Source organism: Sturnus vulgaris, chromosome 3 (assembly GCF_052056855.1).
Source record: "Sturnus vulgaris isolate bStuVul1 chromosome 3, bStuVul1.hap1, whole genome shotgun sequence".
Taxonomy (NCBI): domain Eukaryota; kingdom Metazoa; phylum Chordata; class Aves; order Passeriformes; family Sturnidae; genus Sturnus; species Sturnus vulgaris.
Genome location: NC_142245.1, coordinates 102,963,495 through 102,987,360, shown reverse-complemented (window position 1 = coordinate 102,987,360; position 23,866 = coordinate 102,963,495). Strand labels below are relative to the sequence as shown.

At 37.8% G+C, this 23,866-nt stretch overlaps 1 long non-coding RNA gene across 1 annotated transcript in view; it reads left to right on the top strand.

Moving 5' to 3' along the window:
- Positions 1-21,785, top strand: part of LOC148224510 (uncharacterized) — a 29,001-nt gene extending 7,216 nt beyond the window's left edge. Inside the window, exons 2-3 of the long non-coding RNA XR_015802914.1 lie at positions 2,833-2,950; positions 18,638-21,785. This is a non-coding gene — a long non-coding RNA (uncharacterized LOC148224510). The remainder of the gene's footprint in view (positions 1-2,832; positions 2,951-18,637) is intronic.
- Positions 21,786-23,866: the final 2,081 nt, after the last annotated feature.

Below are 23,866 nucleotides of genomic sequence, written 5' to 3'. Positions count from 1 at the left end.
CTGAGTAACATTCTGCAACATTCTTGGTGAAGACAGGCCATTTTCTAGGAAAGAAGGTAAGTTTAGCAAAGTTGTTTTTTGCCTTAGCAAAGAAAAAAAATTTGGAAAGTAACATCTTAAGAATTGATAAAACACCATTGCTATGATAGAGGTCAGATACGAGTTATCACTTTCTCTCCTGGAAGAATTTTCATTGTATTCGATTTATCAGTGGTAATAAACCTCCCTATATATTAAGGCAGAAGGATAAGGGTAAATATGTCTTCCTACTTTCTCATATTTGTGAGGTCATTACTATTAAACTTGTAAAAATAATTACTGAAAATTAATTGTCCATAATGGGATTAAGGGACTGTACATGTAAAGGTATTTGAGAGAATTTAATTATGTGTGACTTGTGGCATTTATGTTTGTCCAGTTAATAAAAGCTGATTTTTATACATCTTTACCTGTTACTCTTTCTTTTTAACATCCATCTCTTCTTTCATTAGAGAAGGAACATGAGACAAAGTGATCAAACACATCTTCAGAAGCAGTTTTTGCAGGATGATTTGTCAAGCACAATGAATGGAACATTTCATTCCGTTAAGTGAAAGGAATCTTAATTGATACTTGAGAGCAATTCCTTTGACAAGAAGAGACTTTTACAAAGTTCTCCTACACTACCTAGAATATTGTTCAGTGAAGCTAAATGCAAAAATGTAAATTGAATTTATTTTCTGCTGGGTCTGAGAGAGTAATAATTTCTGTACCTTGGTAGATATGTTTCAAAACAGAAACATAAAGGAAACAACAGCTTATAGAATATGTAGGAAATATTACATTGCTGGTCCTGTCTGCCTTCAGCTTCCCACCATTCTTCAGATTCAGAGTCCATACAAATTACTTGAAAAACACTATTATTTTGTCTTTGTTATATACAATGTGATAACTCCTATATTTCATAGCATGTTTTTGTATGTTTTTTTTTTTTCAGATCTTTTCCCATAATAGAGTTGGGTTTTAGGTCTGTATCTATAGCAGGATGAAAGAAAATTATTTTAAAATTCATTTTCTTGTAATAAAAAAGCTGACATTGACAAGTTATTTTAAATCAGAGCAATTAAAAATGCAAGACTTCAGAAGATGTCAAGAGACCACGTAGTCCATCCTGTTTTCTTGGAAGCATAAGAAATGAAGCATAAGAGATGAAAATGATTGAAAAACCTTGCTGATTATCCCAAAATCTTTCTCATAGCAGAAGTCAACTTTGTGGTCATGTTGCTCCTACTAATTTCTTAGCATCAGGAGTTGAGTTAGCCATCTGTCCCTTTCTCTGGGGTCACTGCCATCCCTGGCAAGATTTCAAAACTCTTGCCAAGGTTTTTCCTATTTCTTCCCTCATTGCTTCCTCCTCAGACTCGAGGATGAATTTGTGTAGGCCTGTCAGAGCTCTATCCACTTAAAACAGCTATAATTGCCCTCAGGAAATTTCCTGTGGTCCTCTTTAGAATACACCACGTCTTGCAGCAAGTCAACCTGCTGATCACAGTTCTTGTTTCCTATCTTACCCTCTGATCCTTCTCTCACACACGCTTTTTGAGCAGAATTCTCCCTAGCCTTCCCCTTCATTATTCCCCTTTATTTATCTGTCTTTGTCATCCATAAAAAGTGTCTGAGGTGTTTAGTGGAATATTTCTCTTGGTTGACAGGTTTTTTTGTCTCTTTTCACTGTGTCATGAAAATGTGATACCACAGGCAGATGGATGGTGGCAATAGAATTGTTCAGCTTGCTAATCATTGCTTTCATTATGTTATTAGCACTTTTATCTACACTGGTTCTTTAATGATAAAGAAAACAGAAAAGTAAACATTTCCAGAAGTATTAATGTGTACTTGTATACCTAAATCTCACTGCTTATCATATTTTTACCCCAATATCTGTAGTTTCTTCTTTTAGCATTTGATTGGGCTAGACAGAACTGGTTTAAATCATCTTAGTTTTTAACACAAAAGGCAATTTTAGTTGCTATTTTTAAAAATTAAAGCAAGGAAATATGTCTACCCAAGCTATTTCATATGAAATTAATACTCTACATCAGGAGACATCTTAAAAATCATTGACACTAGATCCTCAAGCCTGTAATATCACTTCCATTTCTCATTCACATCTGCAGTGTAGAAATGCCTGGTGAGTTAGAGCAAAAAGTCAGCATGGTCTACCTTTTGCTGTCTTTTTTTTCTTCAAGCACTCCTCACATAGAAGAATCTTGACAAAATGCAGTCTTGAAACACCAAAAGCCTCAAGTCAACAAAAGCTCTGTTCCACCTGAGAATCCTGTTCAGCAGGGAGACATTTATCTGCCACTGGAATGCTGTCACCACCTGCAGTACATTGCTCTGCTGCTACTCAAATTTACATATTATTATAGAGCAAAGTAGGAAAAAGAGCTTCCTGCACTTACAGGGATTTTAAGATCTAAAACATATTTACCTCGTTTAAACTTTACAAGTTTATTATAAATGAAGTGCTCAGGGCTAATTAATGACAAGAGCTCAGAGTTTTCATTTTGTTGGTTGCACCAACAGCTGCCAATTAGCCTTATATAAGTTACTTTTTGCTCAGTAAATTCCATTATTCTTACTTTGAGTGAAAATGCAAAGAATGTATGAAATTCTGATGCTCCCTGCACACCTATACAATTCTAGACACTTTCATGTTCAAATGCTTCACAAGATACTTAACTATCCCATCCTAACTGAGAAAGAGAAGACATTCCCAGAGATGATTAAACTGCACAGAACATCAGTCAAAACCTAAAGCTTAACTACATTTTCTGACCTTTTTCACAGTCTGGGTAAAACCTTTGGGTGAAAAACCTTTTCCTGATACCCAACGTAAGCCTGCCCTGACTCAGCTTAAATCATGCATGGACAGAGAAGCACATTCCTGCTGAATTACATAACTCATGTAAGTATATGTATGATATAATGTTGCTATTGGTTTTATTTTGGGCGTGTGAAAATAGGTGTTTCCTGTCATGGCCGGAGTAAGGGATGTTTGTAACTGTACTGATGTCACAGAATGCACACACACAAATTGTTCAACACCTCTAAAAGTTTTATTTCAAGTGTTTCACGTTGTTACAGCAGTTGCATATCACATACTCCTTTTTTCCTTTTTTCTTTTCACCTCCTGTTCTGAATTATGTCACACATTGGGGCCTTCGAAGTTCTGTAGTCTACAGAAACACTTAAGGCATGTTTGGATACATCTGATGTCATTTTATGCTCCATATCTCTACCCATTGCAGTTGAAATGCCTTCACTTAAAATCAGTAGAGTCTTTAGCAGAGCCCATGGCACTCCCTGGTGCTCTGCTACTTGGAACTGATTCAACACTTGGGGTTACTTGGGGCACTCCTTTCCCTGGTTTCAGGCTTCCTGGCAGGCTGCACAACACTGACATTTTGCTACAGAAATGAGGACAAGTCACTTTGGAGGGGAAGCAGCAGTGCCAGGCCAGAAAGCTGCAAAGAACCCAAGCAATTTAAGCTTCCTACTCCCACTGGTTCTTTCTTGTTGCTGCACAAACATTATCCCTTGCTCAGTGACAGCAGTGAAGGAGCAGAAGGCTGTTCAGGTAGGAGGCAGAGACTGGCTACTCCACTCACTGCCTGTCCTCAGCTGCCATCTCAGGCAGTCTGCCACTCTAGGCTACTCTTTGCTTTGCCTGTGACTAAATAAACCTGCTGGCTGGGCTTAAACCACTGTTCTTTCCCAATGGAAAGGCTTTGTGGAAAATGCCACCTTTCTCACTGCAGCTTTCAATGCTTAGTGCTTTCTATAAGTACTTCTAAATCACTCATAAGCATTTTAAAGACCTGTGACATCGGGGACTGCTGATTCTAAAACAGGATGAGCTTTTTAATTCAAATAATGGTAAAGTCTTACAAAATGCTTATGCAACCTGACTTTATTTGACTTCTATTGTCTTTTCTACACAGATATCCCAGTCTGGGTGGTTAGCTACTATTATAGTTCAGGAAAACTGTCACTTCAGGATAAAAATTGTATTTGCAGCTCTTCTTTCTGAACACGGAGATGTTCCACAGCATCCTAATACATGTACAAGAATTACACTGATGCTATAAGCCCTGTTGCCAGGATACTTTTGCAAGACATTTTTCTTTGCTTGTCAGTTGAAAATGGTGTGAAATAGCTGTTATTTAAAGTATTTCAAACTACTGTTCACCCATAATGCTTTAAGTAGCACAATAGCTAGAAAGCATGAAGTGGGACATCAAAATCTATATGAACAATGCTTACTATTAATATTATACCTACAGGATGATTTCAAACCCCTCAATGAGCTGAGGGAGAGGTATGACCCCCTGAAGTACAATCTCTTTCAAAATTCCTATGCACTAATTCTGTTTCCCACCATCTGCTTTATGGGAATGCACTTTCATATAAAAATGGAGTTGAGTCTTTTAGTTTACAAAGAAGAAAGAGGATTCAGCTACAAGACCCATTATGTACCTCCTATGTAAGTCAGGAGTACATACTGCAAACCAGTTTCCCACAAAAATACATTTTTGAACAGAATTTCAAAATTTCTGAAGCATTCTTTACGCTGATCTCTTCAGTGAGCTGCCTGGAGTCACAGGGTTCAACATCTCAAAAGTGTTTTATCATCATGAGTCTCAAAAGCTCTGATACTGTCTGATAATATAAGCTAAAGTATTGTGACAGAAATTACCTGTATCCCACAGGGCACAAAGGGCTCTGTGCAAGGGACATCTATAAGGGAAAGGCAGGTATGTGCCCAAGACCGAGCATCACTTTTCAGTGAATTGCAAAGTGATGGCAATTCAAGGGAACTTGGCTGACAGCAAAGTCTGACACTTAGACAACAACAAAACCCGAAAGGGTATCATTTCTCTGCCTAATTTACCTTCAGCACATAAGAGAGTAATCCCTGCTGCGTTGATCTCTCCTCAGTCAAAGCCTTTTTTACTGTTACTGCAAGAACCTGAACACATTAGATTATGATGGGACAAACTGTGGGTTAAAGGGGATATTTGGCATCGTGTAACAGCTCAAGCTGCTTTAACAGCTTTAAGGCATAGACACAAATATTCTGTGTGTGCTATTACTGTCATTACCTGAAAACTCACATTTGAGCACTCTGACTAACTGAAAAGGTGTGTCTTTTTCTTCCTCCTTGGTGGCCTCAAAAGTAAAGAAAATCACTGCATCTTTATCTTTCGTCTGATAATTAAATTCCTATTGTGCTGGCATGAGCCAAATGATCACAACTCTCCTAACATGTAGCAAAAGTGATTTGGAAAAATCTCCGTAAATAAGTTATCCTGTATATGCTAGAAAATCTGGGGAGCTTGTGCACACAACTGTGTGAGAGCTAATCGACAGAATGGTGACAAAAGGAAAGAACTAAAGCAAAAATGTAAACACAGGATTGAATAGGAATTCTTTTCATATTAAAACAGGATACAGTGTCAGGAGATGAATTATTGAAGTGATCCTGACATTGCAGACATTGCAGTGATAGTTTTTAATGTGAATTCTCATCCCAAGAGTTTTAAAGACTGGTGGATGTTTGGGGGCTCTCAGTAGTTTCTCCTTAGTTGTAAAACACACTATGAAAGACAGTGCCTACCTGTGTGCTCTGTTCCAGTTTGGAGCACATAGACTGGCCCTCTTTTCCCTCTGAACCGTGGTAACTTTCTGTCAGCAAAGGATTATCCTTATTTGTTACAAAACATAAAGAATGTCAATTGGAGGAGGCAAAATCCAGTGAGATTATGCACAGTATATATGCAGGACTGGAAAGAGAATCCCATCCCTATGTCCTGACCAAGGGTGGTGCTTGCAACAGTGAAAGCATTTAGCAAAATCACCAAGGACACTGAGTAAAATTCCATTTAATGAGCCCTTTTTTACATAACATTTCCTCCACTTCTGCCAGAATTCTTTATCATGTAATATAAAGAGAGGAGTGAAAATTGGCTGTGGAAGACACCAGACATCCACTGCTGCACTGATTTTCCTATATTTCCTTTCTTCCAAACCTGTCCTGGTGATGTAACCACAATGAAATTGTGAGGCCAAGGCACTTCTTGGTATGTATGTTTACACTTCATTTAGCAAGGGCAGGATTCTGTCTGAACAACACAGTGAGAGTGAATAATCCACTGCAGGAAGCATACAGTTGCCATTTTTGACTAAGGCAAGATCATAATATTTAATGCTAGGTTATAAATAGATCTTATAGATTTTTTCCTAAATCCTTGAATATAACAGGAGCAATTAGCATTGCACCATTTGCATGTTCAAAACCCACACTTGCTTTCTTGACAGTCATGCTCCCTCTACCTTTTTTTGCCAAGGAGAAAAAAAACCTTCCTTGGATTCCTTGTAGTTCCAGGTGTGCTGCCCTTTTGTCCTGCAACCCATGGCTCTGGTCATATCCTCCTGTCACAGGCAGTCATGCACAATTCCACAAATGCATGTCCAGGAGCAATCAAGGATGTCTACTCTGTCCTCTCTTGGTTTTTCTCCCAGTCACAACTTCCCTTACAGTCCAATGCATATTTAATTTTGCTATGATTTATTCCTACTTAATGTGGTAAGCACACCCATTAATTCCAAATATTTCTGTGATTGCCTGTAGATCATGAACACACTTTCGAGATGCTGTCAAAATATTTCAGCATCAGACTGTCATTGCAGATAGGAAGGCTGGCATTTTTAGCTCATCTTTCTCCCTTTTTTGTCTGTGCCCCTTGTGCAAGGATTCTTTCTTTCAAATTTGCTTTTTACAGAGCATGTTTCCAATACTGTTTAAAGTTGTGATCTGTGGTGCAATGTTGAGCTGGGGGCCAGTCACCAGTGGCGTGCTTCAGGGGAAAATACTGGGGTCAATATGGTTTAATATCCTCATTAATGATCTGGAGGGTGGGACAGAGCTTTCAGATGATACAGAGCTGGGACAAATGCCTGATACACCCTGTGTGTATCTGCAGGCTGGAGAAATGGACAAACAGGAATGTGATGAAGTTTGAGGAAAGGAAGTGTGAGCCTTCCACCCGGAGAAGAACAATCATGTTCACCAAAGTGGGGGCTGGCTGGATGGAAAGCAGATTTGCAGAGAAGGACCTGGGGGTCCTGGTGAACAATAAGCTGGACATGACCCAGCAATGAGCCCTTGCACTGGAACAGCAGGTTGAGGGAGGTGACCCTTCCCCTCTGCTCCACACTGATGAGCACACCTGGAGAGCTCTGTCCAGTTCTGAGCTCCCCAGAGCAGGAGAACCATGGTGGAGACAGTCAGTGAAAGGCCACTGGGATGTTTAAGGAGCTATAGCATCTCTCCTATGAGTAAAGTCTGGGCGAGCTGGGACTGCTCAGCCTGGAGAGCAGAGTGCTCTGGGGAAATCTCACTGAGGTGTATGAGCACCTGGTGAGGGAATTAAGAAGGAGACAGACTCTTCTCAGTGGTGCTCAGTAAAAGCACAAGCAACAACAGACATACATGGTTTATGTCTAAACATTAGTAAAAACATCTTTATGACGAGGGTGGTCAAGCACTGGAACAGATTGCCCAGAGAGGTTATGAAATCTTGGCTCTTGGAGGTTTGCAGAAGCCAACAGGACATGGTCCTCAGCAAACTGCTCCAGCTGACCCTGATTTGAGCAGAGAGCTTGAACTTGATCTCCAGATGTCCCTTTGCATTTCAATTATTTTTAGTCTCCTTCTACATTACCCATCACGAGGCTTATATTACCTACCAGGGACTTCAGCTAATTTCCAGTTTTCCTCTTCACCCTCCCAGCCACAGTTACCACAGAGCAGACCACCAGTGTTCTCTCTGGTACAGCATTGTTCAGCACTACAGTCACAAAGAGATGCATGGCAGTGGTAGCAGCCCATAAAACACTGAGGCAGATCATAAAGTGGTGTCATTTTTAATGTCTGTTTTAGTAAGATTATGAAAGAAGGAGTTTATAAGTAAGAAATTTACAGAAATTTACAGATAGAGGAAGTAGTTTTAGTAAAACAACCTACTAGTCAGAGTTTCCATTCTTTTAGTAAATACATGCTTTCCAAGCAAATTATTTCCTAAATTGTAGTTCTTCACTGAGACAACTTCAGCAAGTTCAGAACAACACAGCTTCAAGATCCTAATAAGGAACTGAGGGTTGTGGAGTTAGAGACACTTCCACCATTCCCAGCACTATGGAGGATCTAGATTTTGTTAAACCCATAAATTTACTTTCCTGGTTGGCTGAAGGATAAGGTCTATGTAAGCTATTAGATAGTAACTAAATACTAATTTTTTTCCCCTGACAGAAATGGTAATTGGCTGACCACTGTATAGGATTCTCCTCACGCAGACCTGGACACTTATCCCATGTGTCTGCAGCTCAAATAAACTTGGTTGCACTTCAGTGGAGGTTTCTGTTCCCTTAGGTGGAGAGAAGAACAGCACATGTTTGTGATTTTTTTACCTTGAAAAGCAAGTTGAGCCTTGCACAGCAAGATCAACAATTTTATTTTTGACTCAAGTCCACAATTATCACAGGATTCTGGGAAATCCCAGAATTTCTCAACCAGTAAGAAACTGTCTTTATTTTAAGTATATTATTGATTGAATGACATGAAGCTCTGTCTCAAAAAAATAACATTATTACTGGAAATGTCTGATCCTCTCTCCTTGAAGTTATTAACAAAGCAAATCATGTTTGACTAATCTCTAATCCATGCCAGTGTTTGAAGAGTTAATTAACAAACACGGTGCAAGGAAGAATAGTACAGGTATTTAATACCACTCAGGGGCACTAACAGAGAAAATTAAACAATTCTGCCTGTGTAAGGAGACAGTATAGAACACAGCTCATATGGATTCTTATCCAAACCCCCATCAAAATCACATTCCATAGACATATAGGTAATTTTTCTGGAAATTATAGTTTATAATTATAATTATAATTATAATTATAATTATAATTATAATTATAATTAGCTGTGTTTATATATTTATGCATTTTTGTCTTGTAAGGGTTTCTATTTTGTTTCAACATAACTCTTTTCTGTAATTGTCCAAACTGTCCAGGTGTTTATAATAGCTATAAGGAGTTTGATGGAGTGTGAGGACAAATTGGTCAGGTAAACTTCATTTTACACTTACTCCAACTCTCTCTTCAACATATATGTGCTTCTCTCCTGCCTCTACCATCCTCTTAAAGCAGGTATTCTCTGACCAGTGGATAACCACAGTAGTCATTAGGTGGAAGTTAAGTCTCAACTTATCCATAGCAGGGCCTTTTGATGTTTTAAAGCTGATGGTTCTTTTCTCCTTTCAAAATATTAACTAAAAAATAACATATTAACTAAACCAGAATATTTTTGAAAGATTACTATTTCTAAAACTGTGTGTCTTTTTAATACTTTTTTGATTTTTAAAGTGAAGCAAAATATCTGATTGACCAGAGAATAAAACCAGAACCACAGGATTTTAATTAAAAAGACATACCTTAAATTATTTTGAATATATTTCATAAGTAGCTTCAAAACTTGATAGATTTATGCTCAAATTAAAAAATAAAAAGCACTCAAATATATATGTAAAAAAATCTTAATACATCCCAACCAATTATAGTCAGTCCTCCATATGGTGAAATGACCAAAATTCCTCCTAACTACTAGCAATATTTTAAAGAAAAAAATTAAAATTACATTAGGAAAATTAATTTTTCTCAGTTAGAAGACTATTCTAGAAAACTATTCCAGAAAGGGATACAGACAACTGAATTGACAAAAGTGCAAGATGGTTACAGTGAGTGGTTAATATGCAGTAATAGAAAGGGGGGGTGTAGAGATAAAAATGCCCTTTTGTAATCTTTTCGTTTTCACTTACTTTGTTTCAAATATGTTATTGCAGTCATGACACCTGGTAAATTGTGTAAGTGAGCACCAATTTTTCTCCTGGCATGACAGAAGCTGGAATGTGGAAAATACTTTCCTTCCTGACTTTGAAGAGGATGGAATAGAAAAAAGCCTCATTTTAAATCACCTTTACTTTTGAAAGATTTGATTCAGTCTTTGCTTAAATTCATACTCACTTTTAGTTATTCTATGAGTTACACTGTCCTGGTAAATTGAAAATTCATGGCTTATTTCTAGAGAATAATGGATTCACAGTTTGGGTTGTTCTGGGTTAGAATGGAAATTAAAGATCATCTAATTCTACCCCTTCTGCCCTGGGCAGGGACCCTTCCATTTGACCAGGTTGCTTAATGCCCCCTCCAGCCTGGCCTCGATAAAATGTTCATGTTTTTGTCCCTTGACAATTCATTTCCCCATGCTCTATGTCATCTATTTCACCCTTGAATATACTCTTTGTGAATGACCTCCCATGTCTGGTTTCAGGAATATCTGCCACTCTTCCTATTCACAAAATACTCAAATTATGGGAATGTAAAACATTTAGATAAAAGCTCCTATGTTTTGAGTAGGCAGTCTAGGAAATAACAGACAAACAAGTCAAGTTTATTAAGCTCAAGAAAATTAGAATTTCTACAAATAATCTTCATGCAAAGTTTAAAATTAATTTTCAATATCATAGTCATTTTATTCAAGCAGAGCAATGTTAGTTCAGAATATTAACTGTGTTATAAACTTTATCATATAAATGAAATATGTTTCTATGAAGAGCACATCTGACCATAACATAGAATTTAAACAGATTCCAGTAATACTGCTACCAAAATAATTCATTCCAGCAATGGGAGGAAATGAGTCATAATCAAAGAGGGAACTGCAAGTAAAAATTCTTCAGATCCTGTTACTGGTGCTGATATTCTGTGTCATCTTCTGGAAATTCACTGAACTGGTTTTATTAATGATAAAGCAGAGATTATGGCACTTTCTTCACAGGGGAGTTGTGAGGATGCTTATGAAGTGCTCTGTATCTTCAGGAAGAAAGTCACTGCACAAGTACAAAGTATCAACAATATCTTATCATTTCTACTATAAACAATTGATCTACTTGCTTATTTCTGTAGGGCAGATGATTACTCATTCCTCCTTTGCAGGATCTAAAGTAGCTGCTCTGTTAAACAACAGTAAAATTTAAATGTTAGAGACGTTTTGAAGAGTATCAATATGGGAAAGGTTGGGGGCTGGGGAGGGGACTGCCCCTGCCATCAAAGTATATCCTTTGCACATTCCTGGCACTACATCAAGGTCAAGTTAAAAGCAGCACTTGAAGGCAGTTGCATGTGGTAGATTGTACAGCAAGGCTCATTAGCCAATGGTGAGTCTTATGGCAAGGTCTTTAATGTGGTACAATGGCATTTTTCAGCCTCTTTTAAAAGGGAAAAAGTTAATAATGTGAAAGTTTTATTACTTTTATTCTTTTAAAGAAGTGCCTTTTTGTAGGGAAACATTGTGGCTAGTTAGAGCAAAAGCTCAGGGAATTTCCTTCACTCTGGGAAGGACTGCAATTATATAAGGGGAAGGGACCACAGCAGTAAACTGGCAACATACCAAGGTCTTAACCCCTGAGACAGGAGGTGGAGGAATAGGTGTTAGCAGTCTTACACAAGTCCTTAAAGCATAAACATATGGTAAATCCATTACCTAAACTACAAAGAATGGAACCTTGCTAATAAACCTATTTACTAGGTTAAATAAATACAGAAAGTGTTTTAAAAAGGCGAGCTGTGTGACATTTTGAAATCAAACATTTTTCACTTGTCAGAATTTGTTGTTGGGAATCTGTGAAACATGATGGCCCTCCCAACCCCATGAACACACACAGTCATGTTCTGCCCACTCGGCCCCAGCTCAGCACTCACGTGAAACCAAGAGCATTTACTGCTGAATTCCTGTGCCAATGCCTGGGATTGAACAAACACAGTTCATCACCCAACTGGCTGCTGGCACTCATGATGAACAATAAAATGTAGGTAGCATTCAAGTGTATTTATCACCTTGTTGTCCAGCCCTGTGCTGCGTGACATATTTGATTTTATCCAGTGAAAACACTGATCTAATTCCAGCGGTAATAATATTGAGCAGGAAAAAATACAAATCCAGTGTCTTTAGAAGTGGAATGCTGCCAGTAGGTTTAGTATCAGTTCTACAGATCACTTTTGCACCACCCTTAGTACAAACATGTTATTAGATAGGTCATTAAGGGTACTAAAGCTAAGGAGAACTGTGCTTTATAGTTACTTTATCAAATTGTTCTTCTTCGAGATATGGGAATGGGATATCCAGGAACACATTTTAAAGCTTCTCATAGTGGTTTCATGGATTTGTAGGAAAGAGGTGGCATTAATCCAAAGTCAGCTGAAGTCAGTGGACTGATTCCCTGCCTAATCCCCTCCTTTTGAAAGTAGGTGGTGTGGACACACAGCTGAGGTGGCAGTGTGGTTTTACAGGGTGGCTTTATAATCAGATGTCTCTGAGATGGGGTGGCTGCTCAGGGCACCTCTCTCCTGCAGAATTCATGTGAATTTGCACTCTCATTTACCAGCCTGTGAAAGGCACTCCTTTTCTGTGCTGGTAAGTGACATGCATGTGATAAAATTCGTGTTGCATCAGGTCCAAAGTTTTATTCAGGAAAAAAAAAAAGGAAGAAAATAGGTTTTAAAATTTCATGTGCCTGTGGAAATTCAGTGATATTTAGTCATTAACTTGACTGAAATCCATCTAAGTATATAGTCAAACACAAGCCACTTGTTCTCAAGCAGTGTTTATGGATAAGGAAGCGAGGTGGGAGATCTATTACTTTTGCCCATACTCCCCATCAAATCTCCCTCTGTAAATACACAGTCAAACATAAATGATGACCCTCATCTGCTTCAGGTTCATTAATGGGGACGCCTGTGCCTGCATGGAATGCCACTGACATGGAGCTGTAGTGCCAGCACAGTGGAGAGTATCAGATTTAAAAGGACTGAAGTATTATAATTTAAAAACACTTTATTATAGAAGATAGGTAAAAAGCTGCAATTTAAATAAACTGTTTCAAATTGTGTGGTTGTATTTCTGGTTTGATTTGAAAAAAAAGGTCAATATAAAGTTGCTGTTGTAACCATTAGTTATGTGATTTTAAAGAGTAGCAATATATAAATAGTTCCCTTGTGGTAATTTTATGTTAGGAGTATTCTATTGTTTAACAAATGCTGAGGGAAAATTATTTGGTTTTTCAACAAAAATACATCCAAGAAGAAAACAATCTATGTAGATTATAAGGGTCATTCCTTAACAGTGCTGTTATTTGTGATGAACTCTTATCCAGCTGCTGATGTGACAGTCTGTATTAACTGACAGCATCAATATTGCACTGCACTCAAAAAACCCCAGGCAAAGAGAGGAAATCAAGTGTTTTAACTAATGCCATTCCAGAACCATCTAAATATTTTACACATATGAGTACACCAGGAGCACTATATACACCAGCTGGTATTGGATAAGATATTCCTCTGCATTTTAAAGTTATTTCAATACTGCAAAACAGGATAACATATTTAGATAAAACTTTGGAGCCATTTGGTACCTCAGAAAGTTTTTATTTGATTTTCTCTCCAATTTTCTCCTTTTTTTTGGCAAAATTTGCCATATTTTTAGCCATCACAGATTTTTGATGAAAAAAAAATTACAAAAGCAACTCTGAAACTGGATACAGAATAAGACAGATCTGTGAAGGGTAATCAGTGAACATCAGGAGTTCTAAATATGCAGATGGCATAAAAGCTTCTAAAATAAAAAAGTATTATGCTTGGTTTTCATATGACAATAGTAGCTAACACAAGATACCATCAAGATGTGGATCTTGCTGATATCTGTCTGGGATGGCAGCTTTGCCTTGACTATTTTCAGATGATCCTGAGCATACTTGTAGGAACTTAAGGTGTTGATGGAGAGGAAAGGGCACACAACCCCTTCTTTTTATCACCTCTCCCTGCAGATGTGCACGGGGTGATAGGGGCCATTTGCTCATTTAAAGCTGTCACTTTATGAGGCACAAAAGGATGGGAACCCTCTGGCCAAACACAGACATTTGCACCTGAGTGACTCAGGTAATAAAATCGGGTGTGAATGCCCCAAAGGTTAGGAAGGGAGGAATTTCTTACTGGAAATGTTCGGCTCAGTGGACTATGAAAAGAGCCAGTGTGGGTAGCCCAGAGGTACCCACCGATATCATGGACTTTTAAAGGTGTTATGAATCTTTCTTGGTGCACAGAAGAACCGATTGGGTTTTCCTGAGGTCTTATGGAAGCCTGAGTGTTTCAACAAATGAATCTCTTTTCTCTCAAGGGGTGATCTGTCCACAGCAAAGGGATGCAGCAGAATCCCCTGCTTATGTCCAAGCATTGCAGCAAGCAGCAGAAGTTACACAGAGCTGGTGCTCAGCCCAGGAAAGTCCTGCTGGGACTAACAGCCAAGCCAAAAATGGACCTACTCGTGCATTTAGTTTTGAAATTGTTTGTTGGTTGTTACAACCACACCTAAAATCACTAGTAATACCTCTATGAGCTAAATATCCCATACAGAAGTGCTAAGAAGATTTTATTGGTCTTACGCACAGTAAGTTGGAGCCAGATGCACACTACAAGGTCTCTTTCAGGCTCAGGCTGTGAAACCTGAAAATAGTTTAGATGAGTGATGGGCAAAATCCCCACATAATCATCTCACCACACGGGAACTTGCAGTGTACATTAGGCATTTAAATATTGCACAATAAGCAAGTATTGGATAAAACCACAAATACTGAGGGAATGACTGGAACCCCAAAACTTTCTCCCATCAGCAAAGTATCCTTATCCTTTGCTTGCAGAGCTAGCCCACTTCTATCTTCCTCTCCTTACATATATGAGATGCAAAAGCCAGTCATCTCAGAGCCTCAGCAAGTTCTGCTGCCACTAAACTCATGTGAAAGGCATGCAGCTCTGCTTCTTCTGGCTGTGCTTAAAATATCTATGAAATAGCTGCCTGCATTCTGAAACATCTTCTTGTAAGACTTAGTTTGGTTTTTTGGAATTTAGCCTTCAGAGACATCTAAGTCAGAGCTGCAGGTAGGAATCTAAGCTCAAGATGAAATAGGAAACTTCACAGGCATCCCTCTCACAATTCTTGGTTGCCTTGTGAGTAATTCCACTGTCATCAGAACAGCTGTTCCACAGGACACTGTCTAGTTTAATGTGCAGGGTATTCCAAGCTGTTTGTCTCCTCCTATTCAATGTACTTTGAGCTATGGTGTCTGAGTCTGGGCGGTCAGTTATTCTCCTGGAGCCAGCACTCAGACATCAGGAGTGACAGCAGTAGGCAATGGCATGCCTGAAGGGATATTCTTAGGCTGATCACTCACTAGCTCTTTTCTTTCTCAAAGGCAAAAGTTCCATCACAGGACCTCTGTGAGGCAAACTGGGCAGCAGCAATAAGCCTAAAACCCACGCAGACACAACTTAGAGGGACATAAGTGGGTTGAGCAAATTCCTTCTTTTTGCATCCACCTGGATGCAGTGTGTCCCAAGACACCGCTCATCCCTAGCAGGGATGGAGGTTCCCAGCAGCACAGGGGGCTGCAGGAAAACCTCTTTGTTGTTAGGATTTTATACACAGCACTCTGAGCTACTCAGGTGTCCAAATGTAGACATGAACCTGTCTATTCCTGGTGTCTCAACACAAGAGTGGGTGAAGGCAAAAATCACACGCGTTCAAATGTGTTTGAGGTTAACCTTAAACTGTGCACTGCAGAAGGTGTTTGTTTATTTTTTCTCAGACTGTTTTCATAAGCACTTTCTAGTTGACTACCAGAGTATCTTTCTTTTCCAGTTTCTAAGGAAAAACTCAAAGCTCTCATCTCTTTGAATGCCATGGTTGACAAATCACTGGAACCATCAGCCCTTGCTGCATGTAATTTTCTGGGAAAGAAAATACAGTTTTCTAGAATAAACACTTTCAAAAGGATTATTTGTTTAAAGAGTCCACATTTTTCAGGAGGAATTATGATATTCATAAATTCAAATGTAGTTGTTTTTATGTTCTGAGCAGTATATTCTCATTTTCTCAACGCACCTGGGCTGCTACACATACTCATTTACAGTGGTACACAGCAGGTGCTAATGAAGCAGAAATGTTAATTTATTGTGAATTTAAGCAAAATAGCACAAGCAGAAGATCAATTAGATTGTTTGACAGTTCTGGTAGATTTTAGGGGTTTAGGATTGCTTTTGTTTTCTGCAGTTACATCAGTCTAAAGTCTGATTGCAAAGAAAATCCATACTGTTTTCCTCCTTGTTTAACTCTGTTAGGGACAGTGAAATTCATGCACAGAATGCGATTATCCGTTCCTTTTTATTATTTTTTTCCCAGGGAAATAGAATATATGTAAATCATAAAGACAGCTGATGGTAAAGCTGACTGATTAGAATATAGTTTAGATATTAAAAAAAAAGGTAGAGCAACAACTACAAACCTTGGTTCCTGCATTTCTTGCAAATACAAACTTGCTGTGTTCACTGGGCATTTCAGATGTGTGAGGAACGTATTAGAGAATCCTTAAAACCAAGATTACAATCATGCCTGTGGTGCCAGTTTAAAACAAGGAAACACACTCTGTCAGCCACAAGCTGCTAGAGGCACAGTCAGTCTAAGGACACACAAGTTTTCCAGTGGAGGCGTTGGTTTCTAATGGGCAGAATTTACTGCTCGATTACATTGTTATGCAAGAGTGGCAAACGAGATCTGGCTGTTACTTTTTCAAATCAAATATAGCTCTACATTTTGCACCTTAGTCTGTTCCTGTGCTTGATTAAACATTTATAAATAGTTCCCCCCACCCATCCTATAAATGCTTGGGGGTTCAGAGACAGTATCTGGTTCACAGCACAGGCTATTTATTGGAATGGAATGGAGACACAAAATTCAAGCAGATTCTGTAACATGGAAAATGTAGAGGAACTGAGGTCAGGAGTTTGACTTCTAGGTTCATTGTTTCCTTTTGTTACTCAAACATTGCACCAGACTGCTTTGTAATTCAGGCAGAAGAGACTCTTGAGATCGATTTTGATTTTATAGCCTTTCTGAGAATTTGCTGAAAACCAAATCCTAGGAGGAGCTAAATAGGTGATATAGCAGGAAACAAGTCTTAAACTTCTAACTGGTATGAAAGAGAAAGTAATAACATGTACTACTCGTAGTTTTCTAACAAGAAAGATTAAAGCCATTGCATCTTCATTACCTTTTTACAAATGATCATCAATCAAAATAGCAATGATTAGGTTTCCAGAGAAACTGCTGACTCCAAAAAGAGAAATTTGTGTTACAATTTTACCTGTTTCAGCAATTTATTGATGGCCATATCCACACAGCACACATTATTTCCAGAGGTCTAGACTCCCAGATTTGACAATCAATTTTTGGTGCTTCCTTACTAGAAATTTGGAAGAATCTGTTCTTAGGGGTGCTGAACAGCTGCTGTCCCTATGGGTATTAGTTTATTCAATAAAGCCTTTTTAGACTCAATTGAAGTTGAGGTTTTTGTTCCCTTTCCTCAGACGCAGCTCAGGAGAGTGACCACCTTCTAACCTGGACAGAAGTCAATCATCCCTGCCTCACAGCTATGATTCTCCTTGAATTTTAGCATGAATCTTTCCCTTCATGTTTCAGTCTGCTAAAACTGAGTCCAAGAACTGAATGTAATAAGATTAAGACTGTATCATAAATAATATACCAGAGTTTTATTACACAAAACAGTATTACAAATATAATTTACTCCAAGACATGGAATTTGATATTGCAAATAAATGTGTAGTAAGTTTTTTGCATATCAGGACCTATGTGCGTTCCTTATAAAATGCCAGCAATTAAAATGAAAAGACAACATGTACAGCAGCTTGATGGTGTTTTTTCCTAGTAACTTGAATTAAAAGAAGTAGAAAGTATTTGGCAAAGACAAGCTAACCAGCTTTAGGAGACTCTGTAATCCAATTGCTAATGGATGATTCGTGATTGTTTTCTCGACATTCCAGAAAATACATGAACAGCTTCCTGTGTAGACTAAGAGTGAAAAGGGAAATGAATTTATATGACAGCAATATGTGGAAAACTACAAATTTTACAAAGGGGAAAACCTTGTAACTACTCTGTTATTACTGAGGCTAAACTTCCATCCACTCCAGAATGAAGCTTTGACTCAGTAAGGATCACAAGAGATGACTCTAGAAAGATCTAATATAATAAGGGTTTGCTATTGCACTGCTGTTAATTAAGTGGAAGGATTTTTCCTTCAGAAAGATATTGTGCTGTAAAATTCACATTGCCAAATCCTTTCCTTATAAATGCTCTACAGAACTTTTTCTTCCTATGTAGCAAGCAGTGATAAACTCACAAGTAAGAAAAACCTACCACCTACTGTTACAAAAGAAAAGTGGGACAGAGAGAATATGGATTGACTGATGAAAAGAAGATGGGTGGACACAGCTGATGCTCCTATGGAATATTTCAGGTGTGAGTGGTAGATAGCAAGAAGGTTTAACATAGTTAGGGACCATGTCAAGGATGAATGTGCAAAGTTTAATAAGATATTTGTGGTACTAAGATTATTTGTTGTTTCAGGTTTGGTATGGAGCAATCTGTGCCTACAAAAACATGCAGACTGTGCATGAAGAAGAAGAAGCCTGTATTTGAGATATGGAAGACTACACTACTGGACCACCAACAATTTAAAACAGAGATTAATTTTCAGTGGTTCAGTCATCTGAATGGATTATTTTATCACTCTTCTGCCAGCAATTCATGATCTCAGAAAATCTGAAGAATCTGGAAAGAGCAATGGCAAGAGCTCCTTTAGACTTACATGGAGCAATTACAAAGGAAATCTTTCTCAGCACCTTCCTCACCAGTCCTAGCTCTATAACTAGACCTTGAAATTCTGTTGACAAGCTCATAATTGACTCATAATCTCATTGTGATATATCAGATTAAAGTGACAGTTTCTGGAAAGAACTGGCTGTTTGAGAAACTTTCTCCTACGGAGTAATTCAGAGCCACTAGACAAGGATTTCAGTGGTTCCCTCACAGAGTTTGAACCCACTGTTTGAACAGAAGTCGTGGAAATCTTGAAACGCTCTGAAACACTCTTGAAACAGTGTGAACATTCTGAAATGAGCTCTCCAGGTCCCAAACTGTTCTCTAATGCATCATCTGATGTAGGAAGACATCTACATGTGGCAGCCAATAAACATCAGCAGTTACATTTGTGTTCCTGCTTTCCCTGTTTTTTGGCATGTTCAGCATTCGAGTGCCCTCTCTAATAAACAGCCTGCTGCTGCTCAGGGCCACGAGAAGCAATGAGGATCTTTGCTACAAGCTCAGCACTACATTTCAACATCTTAATGTACTTTGTTCAGATGGCAGTGGAGGAATGGATGACATCCCACTGCGCTTGGTTCTATGTAATCCTTAGAAATTCTGAAGACATGGAGTCCTGGGACAGCAGTGCTGTTATTGTTCACTAACAGTGCTTGAGAGAATACAAAGTACTGGGACAGAAGTACCCTATACCTACACACAATACTGACTTCTTTTTGTTGAAAGCCTGTCTTAATTTTCTCATTGAAGATATCCCAAAACTTCAAAGAAATTAATTGATATCAGCAACTTACATTTCATTTTTTTTTAATCTGTGTTTGACCTTTGTTTCTAGGCTTGGGGAAAATACTAGGCAAAAGGAGGGTATTTTAGAAGCAACATTACGTGCATAGGGTGAGCTGCTTTGTATTTTATAGGTGATATGCATGTCTGCTGTTAGATTTATATTGGGGGATGAGAGAATATAAATGTATTTAATTTACAATAATCTGTGTAGAAGCCATCTTCTTACAGCCATAGCAATACTTATAAACAAAGTCCATTTTCTAATTGTACGTTTGTTCTTTCCATATCTATAAATTCCAAGAAATATATAGGGCTTATATATTTAATATATATATAATGTATAGTCTACACTTCAAAAACCTTTTCTGCTAAAGTTGGCATGCTACTACTCTGCAGAGGAATAAAAGAGTGGAACATTTCTAAATAAGTATAGAAATTAGTCAGTGAAAGAAGTTAATATCATTTACACACAGATAAGCTAACATAATGAAATGTTCCTACCCTGGTATCTAGACCAACCATGATTAATAGGCTTTAACCAGTCCTTACCAGTTTTATCTAGTGCTTAAAAGTTTAGCTTGTCTTCCATAGTAAGTATCAAATATTTTTTCTCTGATTCCCCAGTTGCAGTTATTAATTGTTTATATAATTGCAATTGTAAATGGAATGCTTTACTGATTCAGTAATTAGGGAGTCTGAATTTGAAATAATTTATTAGGTCTTAATTTATGTGCTGTGAAATCTGTTAGATCATTTGCTAGTCAGTATGTTGTCTAGAATAAAGGCATTTCTACAAAGGGATTTTAGGGTGAAGGTCACCAGTATAATCAGAAACATACTCAGTCTGGCCTCCAGCTAAAGATTATATGCTTTTAAGTGTATTTCTGTTTTGCAAAATGGCCTTTTGAAGACTTAGCCATTTCAACAAAATTCCTTCTTTCCGTATAAAAAGAGAAAAAGCAATTATTTTGCACTGCTGTTTGACTTCCCACCACCACCACCACCCTGTCCCCTAGATGTAGATGACCCAGCTGATCAAGTGTGAGAAGTACACAGTTCTCTGCACTGACCTGCCTGAACCTCTGGAACGAAATCTTCAAAGTTAGAAGCAAAAGTTGGCATGAACACTAGGCAAGGGTTTGATTAAAGATTTGGAGTTATCCACACAATAAATTGAACCCAAAGAATTTTTGTCATGTACAAAGCCATGTGTTCCACAATGTATGGAAAGAAGTGACATCAGTTGGCTTTCAGTGCTCATTTATTGTATTCATCTATACGCTTATTATAATAGAGGATTTGTCAGTATGTTCACTATAAAAAAACCAGCCAGGACTGGGGCTTTTTTGTTGTCAAGCTCAGCTGTTACAAATGATATTTGACTGAAGCCTCAAAGCTTGTCTGCTTTTACATGATGCTCCAAAATTGAAACCTTACACTTTGAACGTCTTTAGAAATGTACGTGTGGAGTGGCTTAAGGAAAAACATGGGGCTGCTGAATAGATTGCTTTGGGCAGGATTTATCTGACAAAATATATGTGTTTATACATCAATACAGACATATGCAGCTGTCTATATAGTAGACTTATGTAGATGTCCATATGTAGATGGCAGTACTTCAATTAATCACAGACTCTACATAAGCAAAGAGAGGTGTGATTTATTTTAATCCAAAGACATCAACTATAAACTCAGGTGTCATAGGCACATCCAAGAGTACCTGTAAGAAGGGAATTAAAGGTTACAGTAATATTAAGTGAAGTTAAACGAATTTCACAAGGATGACCTGTAGTTTAATGCTTTGAAGGGGCTTCTTTTACCCAAGAGATTACCTGTTTAGATTTTTTTCCCTCCACTATTAATGACTTTTCACAGTCAAGAATCATATTTTTGAGTAATCTCACATATAAATATTTTGTCTCTGGACAAAGATGCAAATTACCATACTTGGATCTATGACTATGGTCAAGAAATGTGCATATTCAGCTTCATTGTCTTCAGTGAAAATAAATTTAAAATACGAAACAGACAAAAGTCTGAGCCTTTCACTCCTCTTTAATTTTTCTTTCCAAACCCAACTTTTCACATAGTTACAGTCATGACCTATTCAACCTTCCTTTCCTCTATTGTGTGTATTCAGCAGAAACTCCTAATGAACAACAACTCTCCATGAATATCAATGGTTCAATAAACAGAAGTGATAAGCAGATTTTTTTTTCCAGAAGTTTTTTTCTGGAGCCTGGAAAAAGCTAAAAATAAGTGGAGTGGGTTATTAGGAAGAAAATGCACATTGGAAATAGAGCAGGGTAAAACACAGAGGGAGAAACACAAGTAGTAAACATATGAAGAATAATTTTACATGGGGAACATAAAGAATATGGAAACACATTTAATTGAATTTTATTTGTGCAAACACTTAAAATTTCCCTCAGATGCAATGTAGTTCTTGGATATATTAATAGGGTCTGCTGAAACCAGTGGGATAATAATGAAGGACAGATTTTCTCAAACTAAATGAGATGGTTATAGCGTCAGCACAATCTGCAACCAGTGAACTTTTCTTGTCTAGGAGCTCTAAGATGAGTTCCTAAAAAGATCTCTGAGAAGGCAGGCACAGGAAAGACATTAATAAGTACAAAGACAACTGTTCTTCATTTAATCAGATTCCAAAAACTTGCTTTATTAGAATAACTAAAACAAACCAGAAAAAAAAAATTATATTGGGAAGCAGTTCTCATAAATGTCCTTTAGGAGCTTGTGATTTACAGTTGAATTTTATTCCATAATTTTTAAAGTAATTCCTTAAATATTCATCACTTTTTCTTCTGCCAATACATCTCATTTAATGTTGCCTTCTTTAAGAACATCTAAGCAAAGTTACCTGCACAATATCAAAAGTCAAAGTAACAGTATGGACTTCCTCAGGACCAACAAAATGCCTATCAGGAGACAAAAATCATGATTATTTCCCTCACATGCTTGCTTTTATTCCTTACTTGCCTTGCTGCTTCCTGCACTGTTACTACATTACCTGGATTCCCAGGGGTTTTCTATCTCTCAGCCAATAATCCTCACCAAGGAGGAGGAGGAGGAGGAGGAGGGAGTGTTACATTTCTGTGAGACTTTGCAGTTTGTTGCCACTGAGTGAATTGGAACAATTTGGCTTTGAGGAAGTGATTTATACACACACATCCATCACATATAACCTGCTCTGCTCTGTTAACTCTCTGTTTGATCTCTGGAGGGTTCAGTAGATTAGGGAGGGTCTTCACACAGAGGTTTCATTAACAACCAATCGCTTAACCTGGCATGACTCCTGTTTGTGCATTTGGATGCTTTAAAGCGGGAAGAATAGGAGGAAAAAATTGTTAATAGGGATCATTATTTACCAGTCCAGGAAACACCAACCATGCTGTTAGAGAGAATAGGCTTCCAATTTCCTTGATTTTATGTTTTAGACAGTGTAGAAAACAGAATTGAGGTTTACAATTTGAGCCATTAAAAAATGGCTATCACAGTATGTGAATTCTGGCAGCACAAAATACATCAGTAAGCAAAGAGCATTTAAAGAGAATTTAATTAAATTCATTATTTGATTACATATCCAGCCATAAGCTAGAAACTTGAACAATACAATCCAGTTTAATGAGACAGTAAATGCAGGCCAAGCAGTCACACTTTTTAAATATTCCAGATTAATTGGTCTCTGGTTACTGTCACCTGTTTGTTCAGAGTGGGAGGAGGAATTCGATCAAGTCAAAGAGTTGATACTGTTATAAAACAAAGTTAAAGAACAAAGTCAGAATCATAGAACAATATGACTATTCTTGTTATTGGTAGGGAATTTTGAGATATTAGCAGCACACAGTTTTGGAAAACATCACCCAGATTTGCAGCAGGGAGTTCCCATGCAAGCACAGTGCAGTGTGTCTCTGCACTCTCTTACAGAAAAGGGATGTTCTGTTAATGAATGATTAAATTTAGTACTTACTGATATTCTTACCAACAAAATGACTGGTTTTAAACCAGCAGTGCTCGCCATAATTTTACAGTTAACAAACTAGTGAAAGCACATAAAAAATGCTAATTTCTTGTTGAACTCAAGAACATGGAAGAAAATAGGTAAGTATCAGTAATTTCTGGAAATATGTGGAGAAAGTTGGCAGAGCAACTGCCAGGGTTTGTTAG